This window comes from Triturus cristatus, chromosome 10, assembly GCF_964204655.1.
Source record: "Triturus cristatus chromosome 10, aTriCri1.1, whole genome shotgun sequence".
Classification (NCBI taxonomy): domain Eukaryota; kingdom Metazoa; phylum Chordata; class Amphibia; order Caudata; family Salamandridae; genus Triturus; species Triturus cristatus.
Window position 1 is genome coordinate 993,613,257 of NC_140593.1, and position 22,424 is coordinate 993,635,680.

Genomic DNA, 22,424 nt, shown 5'->3' on the forward strand with positions numbered 1-22,424 from the left:
ATTCCGAATGATTCCATCCAATATGCGGGGACGGTGACGTGCTTTCAATACTGTAACACAGCAGCAGCTAGTTCAGCTGCCAATTGCCCCTACAGGAGCACGGAGTATGCCCACACCTCAACGCTGGGGGCTGTACTGAGCATGTGCCGTGTGCGCATCAGGAAGGCGCGATGGGCAAGGTTTGTGATGGATATGTAGAGCCAGGTTTTCCCAGGGACGCCGTGTGTGCTCCCACCAAGACTAGGGATGCACGACCACCCGGGGCATCAGTTGGTCATTGTTTTTCTGCCCTCACCCCCCCTAGCACTCGTGCATGTCTGGGGGCCAAGGTGGGGCACTCCAGAGAGGTCTACCTCCTCTTTAGTGTTGTGGTTTCGAAGTACGCGGGAACTGTACTTCTCCCCTCAGTGGGCTTTAAACTGTAGATGGTTCTTCTTGGATGTGGCACAGCTGTGTTCGGCCGTCCTTTTGTTTGCCTATATTGATCAGCGGTTCTAACTTAGTATTATGCCTGGGTTGCAGGGATGTAATTCGCACGTTCTTTCACCTTTACCAGAGTCACGTGTTTGCTCCCCGGGTGTACGTCTGGGTTGCAGTATTATGGGCGGTACGGGATTGTGGCCGGTTTTCAGGGAAGTGGCCCCATTGGCATGATATCGATGTTTCCTGGCGGTTTCTTAATTGGCACTAATGCTTCAGACCGTTATTCCGTCCCACGAGTCCTTGTAGTGCCCTCAGTAAGTCAGACGATATTGATAAGTTGGAAATATGGAGACTATCATTGGGACGATCGTCGAACCTCATGTGAGCCTTACAAATCCAGGTTCAACATCATAGGTACTAGTGGAGAAATCCCGGCATATGGAATTTTGTTGACCACAAAGGCAAGAACTGGTTGATATGTCGCCTATGTCATTGAATTGGATGACATCTGCATAGCAACAGATGATAGGGCATGGATGCTTGTGGCACATTTGATACTGGTGCAAGATAATTATTGTGTTACTGTAGGAAACCGGGAGGTTATGCCCAGGTTCTGTCTTTCTTTGCCACCGGTTACCAGCCCATTGGTGGGAAAGTTTAATTTTACACTTACTCTGGGCAATTACAACGCAAAGAGAGGTGCTGCGAAATGTTGTTGAGACTGCATAGTGCAATTGGCTACAAGGGCCTTTAGGAGCAACATCTGCTGGCACCATATAAAAACAGGTACCATGTACACTTGGGGGGCATTTCTAGCTCTGAAAGAAAGTTGAGATAACCCAGTAAAGTTTCAGTGCAAGGCCTCATTTGGTTGGGCAATTTCATTTGTAAAGCATTAAACCAGTCAGCCCTGGGAATTAGGCAGGCATACGATTGGCTAATATGTTTGTTCAAACTGGGGGAGAGCATATCGACCATAATTAATAGTGGAACCAGGAAAAGCTTTACAAAGCAATGCTGTAGATTTCCTGTAGGATTCTGGATGGACAAGCTTCAGGGATAAGGCCCTGACCTTTCACCCCTCGTGGGACCAATTCCGAGCAAGCAGGCGAGGAGCATACTAACCCCCCAGCAAGTGTAGCACAAGAAGAACGGGTACACATGAATGTGTGACCTCATGTCGCCCTGTCTGAGCAATCCAGGTCACACCACAGAGGGCAAAGGCAAGGCCTCGGCCCCTGATGGACTATGTTTTAATATTAGTTGTGTGGGAGTTGGGCTCGCAATATTGTCGTGTCTTGCTATGTATGGTAGATGCAGCTAAAATGTGCCCTCTGCAAACAAGGGCAGGTTACAGGTAGCCTCTGTTAAGACATATTCACCCGCACTTTAGCCAGGGCAGCAGGCGGGTTGTGGTAGGTGTCATCTAACAAGTAGACTGCGATGAAAAACGTTTGGTAAACACGGTGTTAGAGCACAAATAATGACAAGGTGTTACAGACCATTTGGCATTCCCAATATCCAGACAAGGGCGGGGACTTGCACATATTTTTCACCTCCGGTTCCCACAGACTTGTCTGCCCCATGGGTTATCCTTCCATGGGCTAGAACCAGAGACTGGAAGGGGCATCTTCTTCGACCTGTGTCCCAAATAAGTTGATACCTCTTGCAACGGCAAAATGCCTACGGGAACACTTGCACTGCAAAAATACACAAGCGTCAGGCTACAACAAGCACTATACACAGATAACTGGGGAAGGAAGTAAGGCGGGCCTGATAACTCTTACTTCTACCTGTATTGGCACATCTTGTCAGGAGTGATTGTCAAAGGTATTGCACTTCAGCCAGTCTATGTTAACACCCATCCACTCCAAGCCAATTGTTTAAGGTAATCTTGGGCCGCATATACACAGCCCAGTATTAGGCCCCTGTGGTTTTCAGTGTCGTGAATTACTAAATTCTACTGAACAGGAGGTGTGACCGGGGTTTACACTAGCAGACGTTTGGGAGTGCAAGTCTCCACCTAGGGGGGTGGCTGCCTGAATTTGATGGATTAGTCCAAAATGTTTCTCTACAACTGCACATGGGAGAGTGTCAATTACTTGTGCATAGTTCAAGCAGACACTCAGTATCATAATAATTTATATAATCACTGTAGTTGCAAGCGTGAGATTCCCTCAATGTCAGCCACTGCTCACATTGCTAGCAGTAAAGCTGCATGGGAAGTCAAGGGTGCAGTCACCACAGATAAAACTGAACAGGCACCAGTCTGGCAGGAAAGGAGGGATGTTGAACTGATTGCCCACTTAGCAGTATGACTATTGCGGGGAGGAAATGGGGGTGATTCAAGGGACACAGGTGGTATGAAGGCAACCCAAGACCGTCAGCTTATGCTGGGTAGGAGGTTCCGTATCACCAACCAGAAGGGTGCCAAGTGGCAAACCCAGTGAATATGTTTAAGAAATGTGTGTCTCTGGCCTTACTGCAGTGCAGAGCCATTCTCAGTTAGAGGTATGCCCAGGTGAAAAATTGTGTGCTGCTTAAGGTTCTAATGACCAGTGCGGTTCGTGGTATCTCTTCAAGGGGAAGAGAGATGTTATCACTTGATCGCTTACAACATAGCACATTCAAGCGGGCGTTGTTTCATTGCAAGTTGCAATGGGAGATTCCCTTATTACACCAGCAGCTGCACACATGGCCAGCAGTATGCAGCCTGTGAAGTCTGGGGGCGAATACCACAGATTAAACTGTAAAGGCAAAATCACTGTACGACAGGAGGGATAACGGCAAGTACACGAAGGCTCCCTTGCTTATGTCACATATTCCATGGCGGGATAGTCATCAATTGACACAAGGAACCTTAGATTCTAATAGTATCATTGGTAATATACGCATGACTCCGTGGTCTCGTGGGGTATATAGTCCCACCCTGAAGTGTAGAATGCAAAAGAACTGCACATTGCCACTATTTTGAGTGTGACAGAGGCAACAATTTGATCCCTGCCAAAGCAAACCAAGGTGCTTATGGTCAAATGCCCAACATACAACCGTTCACCCCTGCCTCACTGAAGGTAGTCTGTTAGCAGAGGTATAGAATGGGACGTCTGGCACCAGGGTGCGGACTATGCACGGGCAACACAGCTGAAAGTCTGCGGTCAGACAAGGGTGCTTGCGGGCTAGGAGGCCAGGCAATGTAGCAGAACCAATGCTAAGGACCCCTCTCCCCCCACCGGACTGCCTGAGACTGTGAGTGCAGTGGGATTTGCAATGTTGCAGATATTTTCCCACCCATACAGGGGCAGAAGGGTACATTGCAGGAAACTGCATAAATGTAGTGGGGGCAAGGCCTACAGAGCATCAAGGGTCATAGCTGGCTCGCAGGTACGTGGGCATCTGTGATACAGCGTTAGTTAAGCAAGTCTGGTAGTAGGCGTAACTTCTCCCCAAATTGCTGTTGTGACTACAATAGTGTGCGCTAGCCGAAAAACAGTTTTGTTCGTCAAGGTTTATTAATAGAGAAGGCCGTGCACATGTCTGGTCAACCTCAACAAAGTAGGTGCACTCTGCCCCCAGGTCAGGTTACGGGTCGCTTCAGTGATGCACAAAATGCCCCGTCCGCATAGCCAAGTATATAGGCTGGTTGTGGAAGCGGTCCTGTAAACAAGTGTGCTGCTGTTCCATGAATTGGGGAAGCAGGTGTTAGGGTGCACGAAAGGCTAGAAGAACTGCAACTACAGGTTGCAGGAGATGGGAGCCACTTCAGCTTGAAGGAAGATAGCTATGTTTAAGATGAGAGCTCCCTCCTGGGAGGCCATCACATTCTTGCAGGTCATGCGAGGTTTTGGTACATTCCCAGAGAAGAGTAAACCGCTCCATGCGCAAGTTCGCAGAGCAAGGGGCTTTGGCTTCATCAGGCAGGGGCTATGCCGGGCGAACACCAAAGGTTATTTTGACAAATAATTGTGTGCACTGCCACAGGTGGGCCTGGATCTGTTCCGACTGGACATGAATGAGGCCCGGGAAATTACAGCTTGCAGCGAGGAAGGAACTGTTTTGGTGGGGGGGCTCTTTAGGCGACGGTGGCCGCCTCCAGAGCTGTGGCGGAGTTACAGGGCGATCTGGAAGCATATGGGTACAGAACGGTACCTCTGCAAGAGCACAATTGGGGTGCCAGAGCCAAATCCCAGGAACCTCAGCAGAGAGGCCTGGAATAACTACGTCGGCGCCCTGTTAGTCCTTCGGGCGGTTGGGGGCCTGAACAACCGGGGGCTTGCCTTGCTACGCTCCGCCCTGAAAGGGGCGTGAGTAATAAGGGACCAATGTGTCACATGATCCAGTAAGGGGATCACCCCCAAAAGGGTAGTGCTGATTGGATTCTCCACAGTGCTTGGCTCATCAGGTGGGCAGGGCAGCATAGGTTAGTACAGCTGCCTGCCCTTGGATCGCCCGTAAGATAACCCACCATATTGCATACTTTGTATGGAATAAACCTGCAGCAATATTTTTCCCAAACAAAAGTTGTGTTGTGTATTTATTTATGCATGCATATTCTGTTGTGGTGTGGGTGGGGTGTGTTGCCAATAATGGGACTGTGCGGCTGCCTGCGGCCCCTCAGGGGGCCACCCACAACGGGCGTCCCCTTTAGTCGCATGTGGGCACTTCCCCACCTCCAAGAATAATGGGGGACTTGAGGAGGAGTCCCCTTACCTGACACGAGAGGCGCGTCACTTCCGGTGCTCTGAGGAGGTGGGGAGGTATTTAGGCCTCCCCCGGCCATCTTGGCGTCCTCTTTGCGCCGGACATGCCGTCTCCCACCCTACCGCTTACCCGGCGTGGGGTTGTCAGGCGAAGTATATAGAACGTTGTAATGTTTTCTTTTGTCGTTGCAGGCGGAGTTACAGGGCGATCTGGAAGCATATGGGTACAGAACGGTACCTCTGCAAGAGCACAATTGGGGTGCCAGAGCCAAATCCTAGGAGCCTCATAGAGAGGCCTGGAATAATTACGCTGGCGCCCCGTTAGTCCTTCGGGCGGTTGGGGGCCTGAACAACCGGGGGCTTGCCTTGCTACGCTCCGCCCTGAAAGGGGCGTGAGTAATAAGGGACCAATGTGTCACATGATCCAGTAAAGGGATCCCCTCCATAAGGGTAGCGCTGATTGGATTCTCCACAGTGCTTGGCTCATCAGGCGGGCAGGGCAGCATAAGTTGGTACAGCTGCCTGCCCTTGGATCGCCCGTAAGATAACCCACCATATTGCATACTTTTGCATGGAACAAACCTGCAGCAATATTTTTCCCAAACAAAAGTTGTGTTGTGTATTTATTTATGCATGCATATTCTGTTGTGGTGTGGGTGGGGTGTGTTGCCAATAATGGGACTAAAGGGGCGGAAGTTGCTCGAGGCTTCCCCACCCGTAACTGCACACTAGTGTCTGTGTCGTCCCTTGTACCCTGATCCAGGCCTCACCAGTGGAGTTGGGCCCCATACCCCTCCACCACAGAGGCGTCACTGCTTGAGTCCCACCACGAAAATGATAAGGTTTACTTCATATAGAACAAGAGATCGTGGCGGGAAGAGTTTGCTTTACCATTGGCTGGGTTTCATGTTTCTTGGCAGGATTGTTGGGTATTAAGTTGTGGCACCATGTTGCAGAGGAGCTGAGTTGGAACACATCTTTGGTCGGGCCTGCGGAGCATCATCACATCATTCTCACTACGGCTCCATCCTCTTCTCCGAGCACCCCCCCCCGCTGATTGGCAGATCTAGTTTATTAACGTTATGGTCACAGGATCGCTGCTGCTCAAACTTGCAGACTACGGGCTTATGCATCGACCAGACCAATTATACATTGTGTTGCCTGTTTTCCTGACTGAGCATGGCGCAAAAAGCTTGTCCAATGCTGGGGGACAAGGAGCGGTACACCCGGTTCATGTGTTTGAATTGTTTTGGCGAGCACTCTGAGCAGGAGTCCAGAAGTTGGTGGTCTGACTGCGCATGTGAGTGAGGAGCGTGCGCTCCTCACTCACATTCAAAACCATTAGGTATGCTGCGCATGCCTAGTGTAGCGTGCAGGCCTCTGAATAGGATCCTGCTCAGGCGGTGACGCGTTTTACGCAAAGTCGCCCCATGCCCTATCAAATGCCAGGGTACAAAGTAAGGAAATAAGGGTCAGCCGCCTCCCGTCGCATCCAGTCTCCTGATTTGGCAGTTTAGTTGAAAAAGAAAAGAGCGGGGTTAGTTCCACCACACCACGTTGCAGAGGAGACGAGCGGAGCCGAAGGAGAATGGAGATGCCTGGTAAGTTTATTTTTTTATTGTAGGCTGCAAGGTGAATCCTCACTGTGTCAAAAGCATTTTACATGCGCTAAACAAAGTCCTTTAACGTTCACCTCCAAGGGCTGTGAGCAGCCCTGTAACATTTTCACAGACTTTGGCAATCAGCGTATACTAAGTGTTTTAAATAACATGCGCGCGGTGGGAGCAAAGCCTATTTGCATGCTTTGTTCTCTGTGTTTTGCCTCAATCTGTAACTCGGCCCTAAAACACACCTAGTAGTTGACGAAAATGGAGGTTATGCTAAAATAAATGACCGTAGTAACCATTGTTGTAGCAGGGCCGGAAGTCCTAAGGTGCCAATTAAACCCTGTCTATTGTTGTATTTTTTACTAATCTAACTGCTATAACGGTTCCTTGCCTGCACCGTGTCACCTGGCATCCCTGCTATGCTTTTGCTGGACTGTTTACATGCTACGTTTGAAAAGAATCTTTATTTCGGTAAATGGTCTGAAGAAATCTGTCTGACTAATACTTCTGTTACTGTAAAGGTGGCAAAATAGTGCAGAAATACAAGCCATTAAATACCTCTGGTTTATTACAAAGACAGCATAAACATGTAGCTGACTAGTTGATAGCTGTATTTCTCTACTATAAAAGGCAAGTATATTACTAACTTGTGCAAGAGTCTCTGGGTAGGTCAATAAAAGCTTAAAATATTCATATGAGTTGATATATACAGCGCACACTTAAAAAAAAAACACTCTCAGTGTTACATTATAACAGTCAAACAAATTTGGTTGCATGATTTGGTGACATATTACATTTTATAGCCTAAAAATGAACTATACTTTAGTGCATCATGTACTTTCATCCATAATTGCGTGGAGTCTGCTTGGCGGTCAAGTTGTAAAATCATGACCTGTCCCAGGGAGGGCATCAAGTATAGAGGTAGGGTGCCAGTGGTATTATCTAGGGTAGAACACTACTACAGCGTGGACGGAGGCATTCATCATGTCTGTAGTGGCTAATACAGAATCCCTGTTCTCTTCAGCACTCTATCATCACTTCAAGTTGCATGTTGTTATGCTGCCAACAGTGACTATTTGCTTTTTATGTTGTGCGTTTTTTGCAAAATTGAAAATAAAACAATTAAAAAGAAATCCCTGATCTCCAGACTCCTCAAGACCCCCTGGTGCAGCTATTGCTATCCATCATGCCTCAGAGAGTTGTGTCTGTAGTTAAAAAGCCATTTTGTTGTAAATTTAGTGAACTGGCACTGTGGGTTAAATACCTACAATCCTTCATCATTTCGTGGTAGATAGTCTGAATACTATTTGTTTACATAATAATACCAATTATTTGGTGCATAATCACATTTCAGGTTGTGGTATACATTACTATCCTTAAATGTTTGGTACGAAAGATGAATTGATCTTGAAATCTCAGAGAGCGGACATTGGGTTTCCTTATGTAAATGCCAAATAGCTAGAAAGATGCAGCAACGGTTCCTGCATTCGGGCGTTGTGCCTCCGTGTTTCCTCTAATTTGTTTGAAAATGCCCCATTTGCCTACTCTTTTAAAAAAAAATTCAGAGGGAGAACCCCTCCGAACCACCCTTGTGGGGGTTGAGCTCACTCGCTACACTTGCACGCCATCAGGCACTCATCCAGAACTTTTACGCCCTACCACTTTAAAATGTCACCAGCCGCCCCTGTGTCAGAGCGCTTTGCAAGCGGACCAGTCACATTGCATAAAGACCTCAGAGTGTGTGTGTATGTGCTTATATAGCGCCGAATCACCCCTGGGGGTATCTCCGCACTGTACTCATACCGCTGTAGGAACCCTTCCTGGCTATCCGTGTGAAGTGTCCACTCCTGGGCACCCCCATGGTGAAGCCAGGCATCCCAGCGCTGTTGGGGCTGTTGTGGAGACTAAGCAAGCTATTGCCCAGAGTTGCAGCGTGGGACCCATGATTAGGATAGGCACTGATGCGAGAATATCAGGTCCAAGGAATTTATAGCCCGAGACCCTGCCACGTCGGGAATCGAACCCTGGTCCCAGGCCAGTGCTCTGCATTGAGGTCTGCCACTCTAACCATTGAGCCACACTTCTCCACAGTACACGAGTTACTTTAAAGACACAAGCAGAAGAGTTTTTGTGATAATGCCTCTAAATTCACATAAGAAGGGCAGTAAATACTTAAGTCTGCCACGGCTACTAGTGGTTAAAGTTACATATCTACAAGTTGCAAGTCCAGATGGGGTCTAAACCGAGGCGCGTTGATTGCGTATTGAAAACGAACTACTTAATTATGCAGCACCATCTACTGGCTAAGAGGGGAAGGGGCACACAAGGCTTTCTCTCTGGAGGGGATGATCAGTTGGGCAGCATGAGGGTGGCTCGCGGCCCCTGAGAGAATGCCGCCTGTGTTGTAGGGGTGTCTTACGGCTAAAGCTGTTGGTTGTGCAGCTGGGTGGCCGGGTTCGGGTCACTTTGACAGCCTGGACGTGATTCGGAGCGTGGGGCGCAAGGCTGAGCTCTCACACGAAAGTGAGTGTCAGGGGAGCACGTTGGGCACACACCATTTACGGATGCTACGCACACTGTGTGGGGCCAAGCTGTGCCGTGCTGGAGTCTGAGCTGGGCCCCCCTTTTGGGGGTGTGGGTAGCCTAGGTGCCTCTTGGTTTGTGCCGTAGGCATCCCCCCACATGATGAAAAGCAGTGGTGGCTGGTGACATTTGAAAGAGGTGGGGTGGAAAAGTTGGACAATATTACATTTGTAATGCTTGACTGTGATGCCATCCGCGCGGACCATTTAATCCCCATTCCTCTGCCCCCTGGCCTGCAGAAGCAAATGTTTCAAGAATTATGCTTGACGTTTTTGTTAATTCGTGCAAGAATAGAAACCGATCGACGTGGACTGAAGTACGCACCCTCTCGAGAACGGGAATGTACACTACCTAGGTTTGAACAGCGTTTCCATGTTTCGAGAGTAATAATCCTCAACAAGAGCCCGGAAACTTTCAGCGTTACACTATACCAGCGCCCTCAAATTAAGTTAGCAGCAGTTTTAGAATACAAGTTATGAAGTGCTATTTAGATGCTAAATGCAGTACAGTTTTGGCGCTGCAAAGAACAACGAACTTACAGTGGTCACCGCCAGTGCGTGGACGCCCAGGGACAGGCCGAGGAGCACACAGAGCAGCTGCAGCGCTTTCATGGCGAATTCCGTTCCTCTGTGGTGAGGAAAGGGGTGCTCCTTTCGGACATGAAACGACGCAGGTTTAATATTTAACCTCTCTTAAAATACTACCGAGGGGCTTCTTTGGAAGATCAGCAGCACTGGAATGTGTAAAGAGCCCGAACCCAAACACCGCCCCCAGGAGCCTGGTTTTACGGGAATCAGCAGCGTTGCAAAAGAAGAGATAAGGCGGACGCCACTCAGCAGACTCCGCCCCCGGCAGCGGGCCGATCCGACGAGAGAGGTGATGCACCGCGGGATTATTCTCTTACACTATATAAACCTCTCAAACAATGGCTGTGTTCAACATTGGAAATTCCACTTCACACTACTTCCGCTTGCGCTTTCCCTCATTTAAATATACATCGAATTAGCTCGATAACGCATCAGCTCGTTTACCTGTCAGTATTGTAAGTAGCATTTGTATATTTATTACTATGTAGGGCACTTAGCTACAAGGATAGCAAGCTACAAGGTGTAGGTAAAGAAAACAGAGAGAATTCTAGATATATTTTCCACATTACACCCAAACACCCGGACACGGAGTCAACGGTGCCGCAGCGCGTTTTAACGCCTGAAATTGCTCCAAGTCACTGCATAATGAATGAAAGCAGGCGCACCGCATCGCACTTTAACGACGGACGCTACCTCGGATTACCGCAGAAACAATTCAGCCCGTCGCACCAAAATTGTACTCCTAGAATGACCGACTATTGTCCTGAAATTAAGTTAACTCCACAACATCATCGTTAATGCTGGAAATGACCTCGAACTACCCTATAATTAATTGAGATGCAATATACCGCAGTCTGACCTCAAACCTTACCCCACATGTTAACGCCATTTGTAGCGAACAAAATGATTCCATCTCACACTTGGATAAATCGAACTAAATCACACCACATTTTAACACGTTTGAAGCCAAACATGCTAATATTAATTTAACTAAACCACGGAATCCCTGGAAGGTCAAAAATCGCCCCCAAAACACCCAAGGTTTATCTGTACTACACTACCTCCTTTATCCCAAAATACTTTGACAAGAGCGTAACTGCACCAACCCTAAAACAACCGCGATTTACGGAACAATGAATGTTACTCCACCACAGCACGGGATACCGCTTACATCGTCACCCCGGTTTGCCCTAAAACACATGTTAATTCCAGTAGCGAATAGAGCAATCCCGTGAGCTCAGGATTCGCAGCAAAAAGGCCCGTGGTGATCGTTACTAAACGTTCACAAACAAGTTTCCTCACAACGTAGGATAGCGTGTGTAGCACTTGGACTTATTCCTCGTTCTTTGCTGTTACACGCTCCGCATTTCCCAAATGTTCACAAAAATCTATTTTGGGGTTAAAAACACATAAACATTAAATGACATCTAATTTCATACGTCATAGATCTCTAACACATTCCTTGACACTCTCACAATATTAACTCAGTCATTAACCCATGGAACCCCCCCTCGTCATAGTAATACCCGGTCGCGGCTCGCGGGGGGGGGGGGGGTCGCGCACTGAGGGGGGGAATGAAATAATATATTAAACAAAAAACTTACCTCACAGCCGGTCCACGCCACCTCTCAGACCTCTGCTCCCCTGGGCGCCTTTACGAACGGCACTGGAGGGGCCTGCCAACGCCTCTCAGCCAATCCTGGCGCTGCCAGCAGCGCCAGGATTGGCTGAGGGCACAGCTTACGCTACGCCCGCCGCCTGCCCATTAGGAGACCGAGGGGCTCCTAATGGGCATGCGCAAACCACTGCAAACACAAGTGCGCATGACTGGGTACGGGTGAAATATTCGCTCACCTTCCCCACTCATGCGCACTTGTGCTGCTGCCTGTTGCCCCTGGTCTGACAATCATGTCAGTCAACATGATGCCGGACCGCCCACCCCCTTCAGACTCTGAAGGGGGTGGGCGGTCCGACGTCATGCTGACATGATTGTCAGTTGAGTTCTCCCTCGGCGTCGTCTTTGAACTTAAGTAAACTGAGTGGGGCCAATTCACAGAACTAACTTAAGACAAAATCCTAAACTTACTGCTTTTGGTATTCACAGAAGTTAGGATTTTGTCTTAAGTTTGTCTTAAGACAAACTTAAGACAAACTTAAGACAGACTTAAGACAGTCTTAAGACAGACTTAAGACAGTCTTAAGACAGACTTAAGACAAACTTAAGACAGACTTAAGACAGACTTAAGACAAACTTAAGACAAAATCCTAACTTAAGTCTGTCTTAAGTCTATCTTAAGTCTGTCTTAAGTCTGTCTTAAGACTGTCTTAAGTCTGTCTTAAGACTGTCTTAAGTCTGTCTTAAGTCTGTCTTAAGACTGTCTTAAGACTGTCTTAAGACAAACTTAAGACAAAATCCTAACTTCTGTGAATACCAAAAGTAGTAAGTTTAGGATTTTGTCTTAAGTTAGTTCTGTGAATCGGGCCCGTAGATTCAGTTTACTTAAGTTCAGAAACGCGGCACGCCGAGGGAGCTACGGGCGGGGGGGCTACGCCCCAACACCCCCAATGGACGCACCGCCGCTGATGAAAAGAACTAAATCACACCACATTTTAACACGTTTGAAGCCAAACATGCTAATATTAATTTAACTAAACCACGGAATCCCTGGAAGGTCAAAAATCGCCCCCAAAACACCCAAAGTTTATCTGCACTACACTACCTCCTTTATCCCAAAATACTCTGACAAGAGCGTAACTGCACCAACCCTAAAACAAACGCGATTTACGGAACAATGAAGGTTACTCCACCACAGGACGGGATACCGCTTACATCGTCACCCCGGTTTGCCCTAAAACACATGTTAATTCCAGTAGCGAATAGAGCAATCCCGTGAGCTCAGGATTCGCAGCAAAAAGGCCCGTGGTGATCGTTACTAAACGTACACAAACAAGTTTCCTCACAACGTAGGATAGCGTGTGTAGCACTTGGACTTATTCCTCGTTCTTTGCTGTTACACGCTCCGCATTTCCTAAATGTTCACAAAAATCTATTTTGGGGTTAAAAACACATAAACATTAAATGACATCTAATTTCATACGTCATAGATCTCTAACACATTCCTTGACACTCTCACAATATTAACTCAGTCATTAACCCATGGAACCCCCCCTCGTCATAGTAATACCCGGTCGCGGCTCGCGGGGGGGGGGGGGGGGGTCGCGCACGGAGGGGGGGAATGAAATAATATATTAAACAAAAAACTTACCTCACAGCCGGTCCACGCCACCTCTCAGACCTCTGCTCCCCTGGGCGCCTTCACAAACGGCACTGGAGGGGCCTGCCAACCCCTCTCAGCCAATCCTGGTGCTGCCAGCAGCGCCAGGATTGGCTGAGGGCACAGCTTACGCTACGCCCGCCGCCTGCCCATTAGGAGACCAAGGGGCTCCTAATGGGCATGCGCAAACCACTGCAAACACAAGTGCGCATGACTGGGTACAGGTGAAATATTCGCTCACCTTCCCCACTCATGCGCACTTGTGCTGCTGCCTGTTGCCCCTGGTCTGACAATCATGTCAGTCAACATGATGCCGGACCGCCCACCCCCTTCATACTTTGAAGGGGGTGGGCGGTCCGACGTCATGCTGACATGATTGTCAGTTGAGTTCTCCCTCGGCGTCGTCTTTGAACTTAAGTAAACTGAGTGGGGCCGATTCACAGAACTAACTTAAGACAAAATCCTAAACTTACTGCTTTTGGTATTCACAGAAGTTAGGATTTTGTCTTAAGTTTGTCTTAAGACAAACTTAAGACAGACTTAAGACAGTCTTAAGACAGACTTAAGACAGTCTTAAGACAGACTTAAGACAAACTTAAGACAGACTTAAGACAGACTTAAGACAAACTTAAGACAAAATCCTAACTTAAGTCTGTCTTAAGTCTATCTTAAGTCTGTCTTAAGTCTGTCTTAAGTCTGTCTTAAGACTGTCTTAAGTCTGTCTTAAGACTGTCTTAAGTCTGTCTTAAGACTGTCTTAAGTCTGTCTTAAGACTGTCTTAAGACTGTCTTAAGACAAACTTAAGACAAAATCCTAACTTCTGTGAATACCAAAAGTAGTAAGTTTAGGATTTTGTCTTAAGTTAGTTCTGTGAATCGGGCCCGTAGATTCAGTTTACTTAAGTTCAGAAACGCGGCACGCCGAGGGAGCTACGGGCGGGGGGGGGCTACGCCCCAACACCCCAATGGACGCACCGCCGCTGATGAAAAGCTTAGTGGTAATGGTCGTATTTGATCTCGAACTTGCTTTTCAGTTTAAGCAAGACATTCAATTGAATGTTTTAAAGCTAAAAGGCGAGACAGGTTCACCATATCGGTATGGAAAAAAATTTCATTGTGCTTTGTAACGAAGCCACAATTGTGGTTTATGTATCTTATGCAACTGTAGTCATTGAAAGTATATAGCACTGGCTTGTTGTGGGTGTAGTGTTGCTTTGTTGAACTTGATTTGAACACCATTATAGCGGTGCAAGGGCTGTTCAGTCCAATGATGACATTTAGACAAAGTTGATAATTATTTAGTTAAAGCAGTGGTCTTCAAACTTTTTGATGCCGAGACCCCCCATCAAAGGTTTTTAGGTGAAAGGACCCCCCTTTCTAGTCAGAAACTATTATCTTACAATTTTACAATTTGCTTTTAACTCTGCCATGTCGGTACGTCAGGTGCATGCTCGGAAGGACATACATATGCATATATCATCATACAAAGACATTCCTTTCTCATTATCACAAGGCAGTATTACAATCTGCTAATTTTTCTGCACTTTTACATAGAATATTTTAATAAAAAATTAATAGTGTTATCCATTTAAAATGCCACTGCCTTTAACAACTTTAGATGGATGAAACTCTGAATTACGTTTTCTTGCTTTTATCCAGCAATTTACAGGTCACACACCTCTCAGCAATGCGCACTCAACTCACTGAGCTACCGTACCATTTTGGTTCAGTGTTTACAAAAAATGAGACAAGATTTGGACAATAGGAATAGTAGGGAACCAGGTAGAAATGTTGGGACCACTTCCTCTGTGAATAGCATGGGAGTCGTCTCTTTAGATCAGAGTCCCCCCTGTACATTTGATAAAGAATCTTGAAATCAGATTTAATTTTGACCTACCATTGTATAAGTAGATTTGCTGAATGACTAAGAACTGTTTTTTACAATTAGGTATACTAAAACAGGTTAGGTTTCTGTTCAACATCCAGCAAAGAATACAGATTTTCAAGGTTTTTGTGACTGTGAGGTTTGATTACAGTAATGCTGTATATCTGGGGATCCTACAAAAGCCTCGAATAAACTGTAATTAGTACAAAATGCCACAACGTGACTCATACTAAATATTAAAAAACACACGTCCTTCTCAAAGTGCCTAAATAAACATCATTGGCTTTAGAGTTTTCAGAGGGTTAACATTAAATACATATGCTTAGTTCATAAAGCATTATATGGCCTAGACATAACCCTCTTACCCACAAATCTAGGTTCTGCACCCCAAGAAAACGCTTGGTTATTTATGGTTCCCAAGTTTCAGAGAACTTTATGGGGAAAGATGGTTTTCAGTGGCTGCAGCAATGCTCTAGAACTGGCTTACACTGAATCGAAGAATGAAATACTCCTTGCTGGGATGTAGACTAGAGAGCTACTAAACACCTGGCTTTTCCACTACAAGGCTCCTGTGATTTTATATGACTGGTTAGTGATTTGCAGAAATGGTCTTTGAAGAATGAGCGCTGAGGTACCTACCTGGATATAGAGCTTTAGAAGTGGCCAAATATAAATAAATAGCATGCAGATAATTGCTCCTCTAATCACAAAACATTGATCGCCAAATATAATCCTATATAAGGATGTGGGGTTTGGTGCAGCATTAGACTGAACGTTGGTACCTGCTGCCATCATTTGCTTGGCAGATCATATGCTACTCATAGCAACCAGGGGCATAACAAAGGCCTCCGCATGTGAGAGGGCCCCTTCAGCAGATCTTGCAGGAGGGCCCCCCCATCACGTTCTGTTACGCCACTCTCTATTAACTGGAACAGCACTCTCCTATCCTGAGAAATCTAAGCCAGGCAGACAGCTAAACACACCTTACTGCCAGTGTTCTGCTGGCCTGAAAGAAATGTAAATGTGCACAACGAGTTAATCTGCAAATCCTTTACATTTGCAGATTAACTCGTTGTGCACATTTGCATTTCTTTCAGGCCAGCAACACACTGGTAGAAAGGCGTGGTTAGATGTCTGACTGGCTTTGATTTCCCAGCACAGGAGAGTCCCTGAATTAAACTCCAGGGAAAGCATTTCAAATAGGTCTGGGACATTTTCTTTCAGCAATGACCTCTGCTGTAAACTAACAAAATGTTTCTCAACAGACAGCAGCCGCGCTGTCCTCGGCAAGACCTAAAAATGCATCCTGGTAGTGTTCCACTTGTTCATGGTTGTCATCAATTACGTATGCAAGAGGTTTTACCTTAATAAAGTAAGTGGCAAGGCTCATCCTCAACCTCCCACTCACACTCACATCACCCTGCACCTCAAAGAGCTCCACTGGCTCTCAATCCACAAATTAATATTCTTCAAACTCCTCACACACACATACATTGCCTTACACAACATTGGCCCCACGTACCTCAAAATCCGAAGACCTGGCTCTTCACCTAGACTCGACAATGGCTCAGCCCATACAGCTCCTGCTTCAGCTCCAGGATACCCTCCTGGGTGAGTTGTGCGCTCTCCAAATACTAATAACATAACACACCATGTCCAAACAAGTGTGCATAGAAAAACACAATCCGTGCACCCTGTAATCATGGTACATCGTGTCTCTGTTTGAAAATGTGTAGCACACTGGGGTCTCTGATGAACAATGGCAATATGATAAAAATCTGAACATATGGCACCTAACACTGTAGTCATGTTAAGGGTGGGGGGTAACACTGCCACCAGTGCTTGGGCTAAATGCTTACCCTGATCAGTTTCAAGACTCCTCCCAAGTTTCCAGGAGCAGCACAAGCATGTTGTAGGCCCCATATACCATAGCAGTAGGCTGCATCTTTTTTGGGAACGCCGCATGAAAAATTGCAGTGCTCCTTTGCACGAAGGATAGAAGATTGCACAGCACTGGAGTTACAGAGCTTTGCAGCCTGATGATATCATCTGCAGTGCGGGTGCTAACTGATTCTGCTTTGTGCCACACAGAGCCTTGTGGAATAGTAAAGATGACCCAGCATTATGGAATGTAGGATTTGCACTAAAGATACAACCTTGAAGATTCCTACATGAAGACAACCACAGAGAGGTAATCTACTTATGACTTGTGCAGTTTCATAAATCACACACCACATGTAGGGTCCATACTCAAAATATTGCTTAGACCATCCTTTGCACCTGGTTCAACTTGGCTTTTTCGGGTTTGATGATGGGCCTCCAAAGAGAAACTCAATTTACAAGCATTAGCAATTATCTCTTCAAGACACAAATCATTGTAGGTACTGCATAGAGGTCAGGGTTCATCATAAAGACACTTTAGCTCTCAAAAATTGAGACTGAGGTTTGCACCAGCTTCTGCCATTTTGCGTAGTAAAGCTGGGCTTTATTGAACTGAATCCTTATGTAAGCTTTGGCTCTAAATGTTCACTTCTTCGAGTGACATTATGAACACAACTGTGCCCAGATGACTGGCACAGGAAAATAAGTCTTTAAATCCAACGAATTTGCATTGAGGGCTGCCAAAGAGAGAGAGGTGAAGCAACACAGGTCAGTATCGTAGTGGGGGCTGCCATGGGACCGGTGGGTTGGTGAACTTGATCCCAATAAAACGGTAAATTAGTTATTTGTGGCCTCTTCCATCTGCAGACAAAACGTTAATAAATAATGGATCGGGAACACCAAGAGGCCATAGGCAAAGGAAAATGAGGAAAGAAAATCATGTCATGATGAACAAAGGGACAACACTCGGAGAGGGACAAACAGAACAAGTATGCATGAGAGAAATATAACAAAGAAAAAAGCATGAGACAAAACATATTTAGAAATTAAAGAATGAACAGGAGAAAAAAAGGAAGGATGAAAGGAAGAACGGTGAAACAGTAAAGGTGAAAAATAGGATAGACGGGTGTAGGAATGAATGGATGGAAGACTGAAAGAATGGTTAATTTTTTATTTTTGCATCTTTTATATAGCGCGAACTCGACCCGAAGGTATTGGAGCACACATGAGCACCGTATTTACATAACATATTCAGGCACGGGGAGGTTACGTGATTTGCCCAGAATCACAGGATGTGGACGCGACCCCGAGGCTCGAACCCTGGTTTCCAGCGCCAAAGTCGGCCGTCCAGCCGACGGACCACATCCTCTCTTCATTCGACCCCTCTTTTCCTGAAGCCCCGACACTGTGCTGGAGAGTGCTAATAAGATGGGATAAACTCAACACAAGACCTTGGACTTTTTGTGACGTAGTGTGACAAGGTGCTCTTTGACGGCACCACACCATTTTTGCACTGCTCCACTGCAGGTGGTGTGAATCGCAGGGATTTTCGTTACCTTTTAAATCTGCAAATGGTCCTTAACGACCTGTGAAAAACTCAGGAGATAAGACTGCAGACAGCCCAGCGGAGCCCACAGCAGCTCGAGCAGAGACACACTACGGGGGAGGAGGGGGGCTGAATCCCTTGTTGTGCCTCGCAGAAGTGTGACCAGGAATGCGCGACCCCCTTTCCATCACTTTACGGCCCCCCTGGGGGTCGCGCCCCAAACTTTGAAGACCCCTGAGTTAAAGAAACAATGGCCTATGAGTTCTCTCCTTAAGATGGTTCCCTCAAAACGCATTGAGTATGATACAGCTGCAAATGTATTCATTCAAACAAGGAAGTTGGATATTAGGAATTTGGAGTTTGTGAGAAGACTTTATGATTCACTCGCCAAAATTGATCCTTTCATATATTGACTTCCACTGGCATGGAGTGGACACGTTTCTCTGCGGTTCGTTCCTATAAGACATAGGAGTACACAGGGTTGATGTCTTTTAATGATGATGCTATTGAGCTATGCAACTGAGCCATAATTGGGGCTTAGATATCTGATGCAACTAACAGGCATTGACAAAGCCAATAGTACTGTACGGTAGGTGTACTTTCTGTAGTGGGCGAGGTTGTGGCGTAAGGCCAGAGCAGCCGACTGTCGAACTGAGAAAACAGGTTTGAGCCTAACGTCCTGTGATTCAAAAAATGACTATGTCCTTGTGTAATGTAACTGGTGCTCAGGTAAAGCGCTCCAAGTTTGTGCCATATAAGACGAAAAATGAGTCTCTTTGAAGTTATATCAAAGGCAGTGACGGGTTGTACTATTGCAGAGTAAAGGTTTTTTTTCATCCCCAAGGGTAAAAAAGGAGAGTCCAATAGGGACCCGTCTCGGCACCTGCTTTTAAAAACTGCCAGTGCTGAGCACCGGCAGGACCCGGCCCACTTAAAGCCCTGTTGTTGTAGTTTGCAAAAAACCTTTTTTTGTGTGTTTTCCCATTTTAAAAATGTTTTGTTTTAGTTCAGTATATTGTAGTATTCGGTGGGAGCGTGAAGCTTGAGAGATTCCATAGTAACATCAGTGAGCTGAGCTGGCAGGGAGTAAAGGAAGGGGGGGGGGCCCTAGCCAGGGGTATGTTTAGGTAAAGCCTAGAGTCAGTACGCACGCGCTGCTCTGCGAGGCATGCTATATTCTCTGCGAGGTTTGACCACACCAACTTCGCTAACAAACATTGGCAAAACCAATAGCTCTAGCTAAACACTTATAATGTCCCAAAGGTGAGACCTATTGGTTATGCCAATGCTTGTTTTCTCTGCGATCATTACCCTATACATTTGTCACAAGTGTAGCCTATGGCACTGAAGACATCCTGGCCCAGATTTACTTGAATTTTTGCATCTGCGTTACATCACTTTTTTGACACAGCCCCAATGCAAAATAGGAATAGTGAGTTACTCCGTCATGCAAAGCCTGATTTGCTTTGCTTAGTAGAAAAAAAAGTAACACAATGCAGTTACCTTGCATCAAGGAGGGGTTCCATGGGTGGAGCAGGGGCGTTCCTGAGCACCCACACATGAATTTTGATGCAAACCCAGACTTCCATAAAGTCTGTAAACTGTAGTGTGCGCCAAAATGGTGTGCCTACATACCCTTTGCAAAACAAGGAGAAATATCTTTGTTTCTGTTTGCTGCTTTCTCTTAGCATTCTGCAGCACACACAGAACAAACATTGGCATAGCCAATAGGTCTCGCCTTTGGGACCTTATAAGTGTTTAGTTATCCAGCACAATATCCTTGGTGCAACAACATCAAGTGTTTTATGGCTAAGCACTTATAAGGTCCCGAAGGCGAGACCTATTGGCTATGCCAATGCTTGTTTTGAGTGACTGGCTTGTGTAGGTATGCCACTGTGAGGTAGAGATGCTGCGAGTGCATTTACAGGAGTCCCTGTGACATTGTGCCTCTTCAAAATGTATCTTGGGTCTGGTGTAATACTTATAGCCCCTATTCCCGTCTTCTCGCACCCAATGCATCCTTAAATGTCCCATGTACAGCCGGGGTGGACACTCCTATTACCCCTGCCCTCCAGTGACACTTTACCTGTCACAGGTGGTGGTGGTGGATGTGGTGGTGGTGGATGTGGTGGTGGTGGTGGACGTGGTGGTGGTGGATGTGGTGGTGGACATGGTGGTGTTGGTGGATGTGGTGGTGGTGGACATGGTGGTGGTGGACGTGGTAGACATAGTGGTGGTGGATGTGGTGGTGGATGTGGTGCACATGGTGGTGGGGGTGGATGTGGTGGACATGTTGGTGTTGGACGTGGTGGTGGACGTGGTGGTGGAGGTGGTGGATGTTCTGTGGTGGTGGTGAACGTGGTGGACATGGTGGTGGTGGTGGATGTGGTGGTGGACATGGTCGTGGTGGTCATGGTGGTGGACGTGGTGGATGCGGTGCTGGTGGATGGGATGGACGTGGTGGTGGTGGACATGGTGGTGGTGGACGTGGTGGTGGTGGTGGATGTGGCAGTGGTGGATGTGGCGGTAGACGTGGTGGTGGTGGACGTGGTGGGGGTGGACGTAGTGGTGGACATGGTGGTGGTGGTGGACGTGGTGGTAGATGTGGTGGTGGTAGACGAGGTGGTGGTGGACATGGTGGTGGTGGTGGATGTGTTGGTTGTGGTGGACGTGTTGGTGGTGGTGGACGTGTTGGTGGTGGACGTGGTGGTGGATGTGGTGGTGGTGGCTATGGTGGTGGTGGACGTGGTGATGGTGGTGGACGTGGTGGTGGACGTGGTGGTGGATGTGGTGGACATGGTGGTGGTAATGATGGTGGTGGACGTGGTGGTGATGGACGTGGTGGTAGAAGTGGTGGTGGACGTTGTGATGGAAGTGGTGGTGGATGTGGTGGTGGAAGTGGTGGTGGGTGTGGTGGTGTTGGTGGACGTAGTGGACGTGGTGGTGGTGGACATGGTGGTGGTGGATGTGGTGGACATGGTGGTGGACATGGTGGTGGACTTGGTGGTGGTGGACGTGGTGGTGGACATGTTGGTGGTGGACATGTTGGTGGTGGACATGGTGGTGGTGGACATGGTGGTGGTGGATGTGGTGGTGGTGGACGTGGTGGTGGTGGACACGGTGGTGGTGGACGTGGTAGACATAGTGGTGGTGGACATGGTGGTGGTGGTGGTGGAACTGGTGGTGGTGGTGGATGTGGTAGTGGTGGATGTGGTGGTGGATGTGGTGGTGGTGAACATGTCGGTGGTGGATGTGGTGGTGGTGCATATGGTGGACGTGGTGGTGGACGTGGTGGAGGTGGACATGGTGGACATGGTGGTGGTGGTGGGGGTCAGGGTGGTGGTGGATGTGGTGGATGCGGTGCTGGTGGACGTGGTGGTGGTGGATGTGGTGGTGGTGGATATGGTAGATGTGGTGTTGAACGTGGTGGAGGTGGACGTGGTGTGGTGGACATGGTGGTGGACATGGTGGGGGTGGTGGATGTGGACATGGTGGTGGTAGATGTGATGGAGGTGGTGGACGAGTTGGTGGTGGACATGGTGGTGGACGTGGTGGTGGTGAACATGGTGGCCGTGGTGGTGGTGGCTGTGGTGGTGGTGGACGTGGTGGTGGTGGTGGACGTGATGTTGATGGTGGTGGTGGTGGACGTGTTGATGGTGGTGGGCATGGTGATGGTGGTGGATGTGGTGGTTGTGGACATGGTGGTGGGCGTGGTGGTGGTGGTGGACGTGGTGATGGATGTGGTGGACATGGTGGTGGTGGACGTGGTGGTGGATGTGGTAGACATGATGGTGGTCATGGTGTCAGTGGTGTATGTGGTGGTGGTGATGGACGTGGTGGTGGAAGTGGTGGTGGAAGTGGTGGTGGGCATGGTGGTGTTGGTGGACGTGGTGGTAGTAGTGGACATGGTGGTGGTGGTGGTGGACGTGGTGGACATGTTG

General features: G+C 47.6%; 1 protein-coding gene across 6 annotated transcripts in view; it reads right to left on the reverse strand.

The window, feature by feature from the left end:
• LOC146796394 (vomeronasal type-2 receptor 26-like) overlaps positions 1-22,424 on the reverse strand; it is a 699,855-nt gene that overhangs the window by 132,936 nt on the left and 544,495 nt on the right. The gene's annotated exons all lie outside the window — the stretch shown is intronic.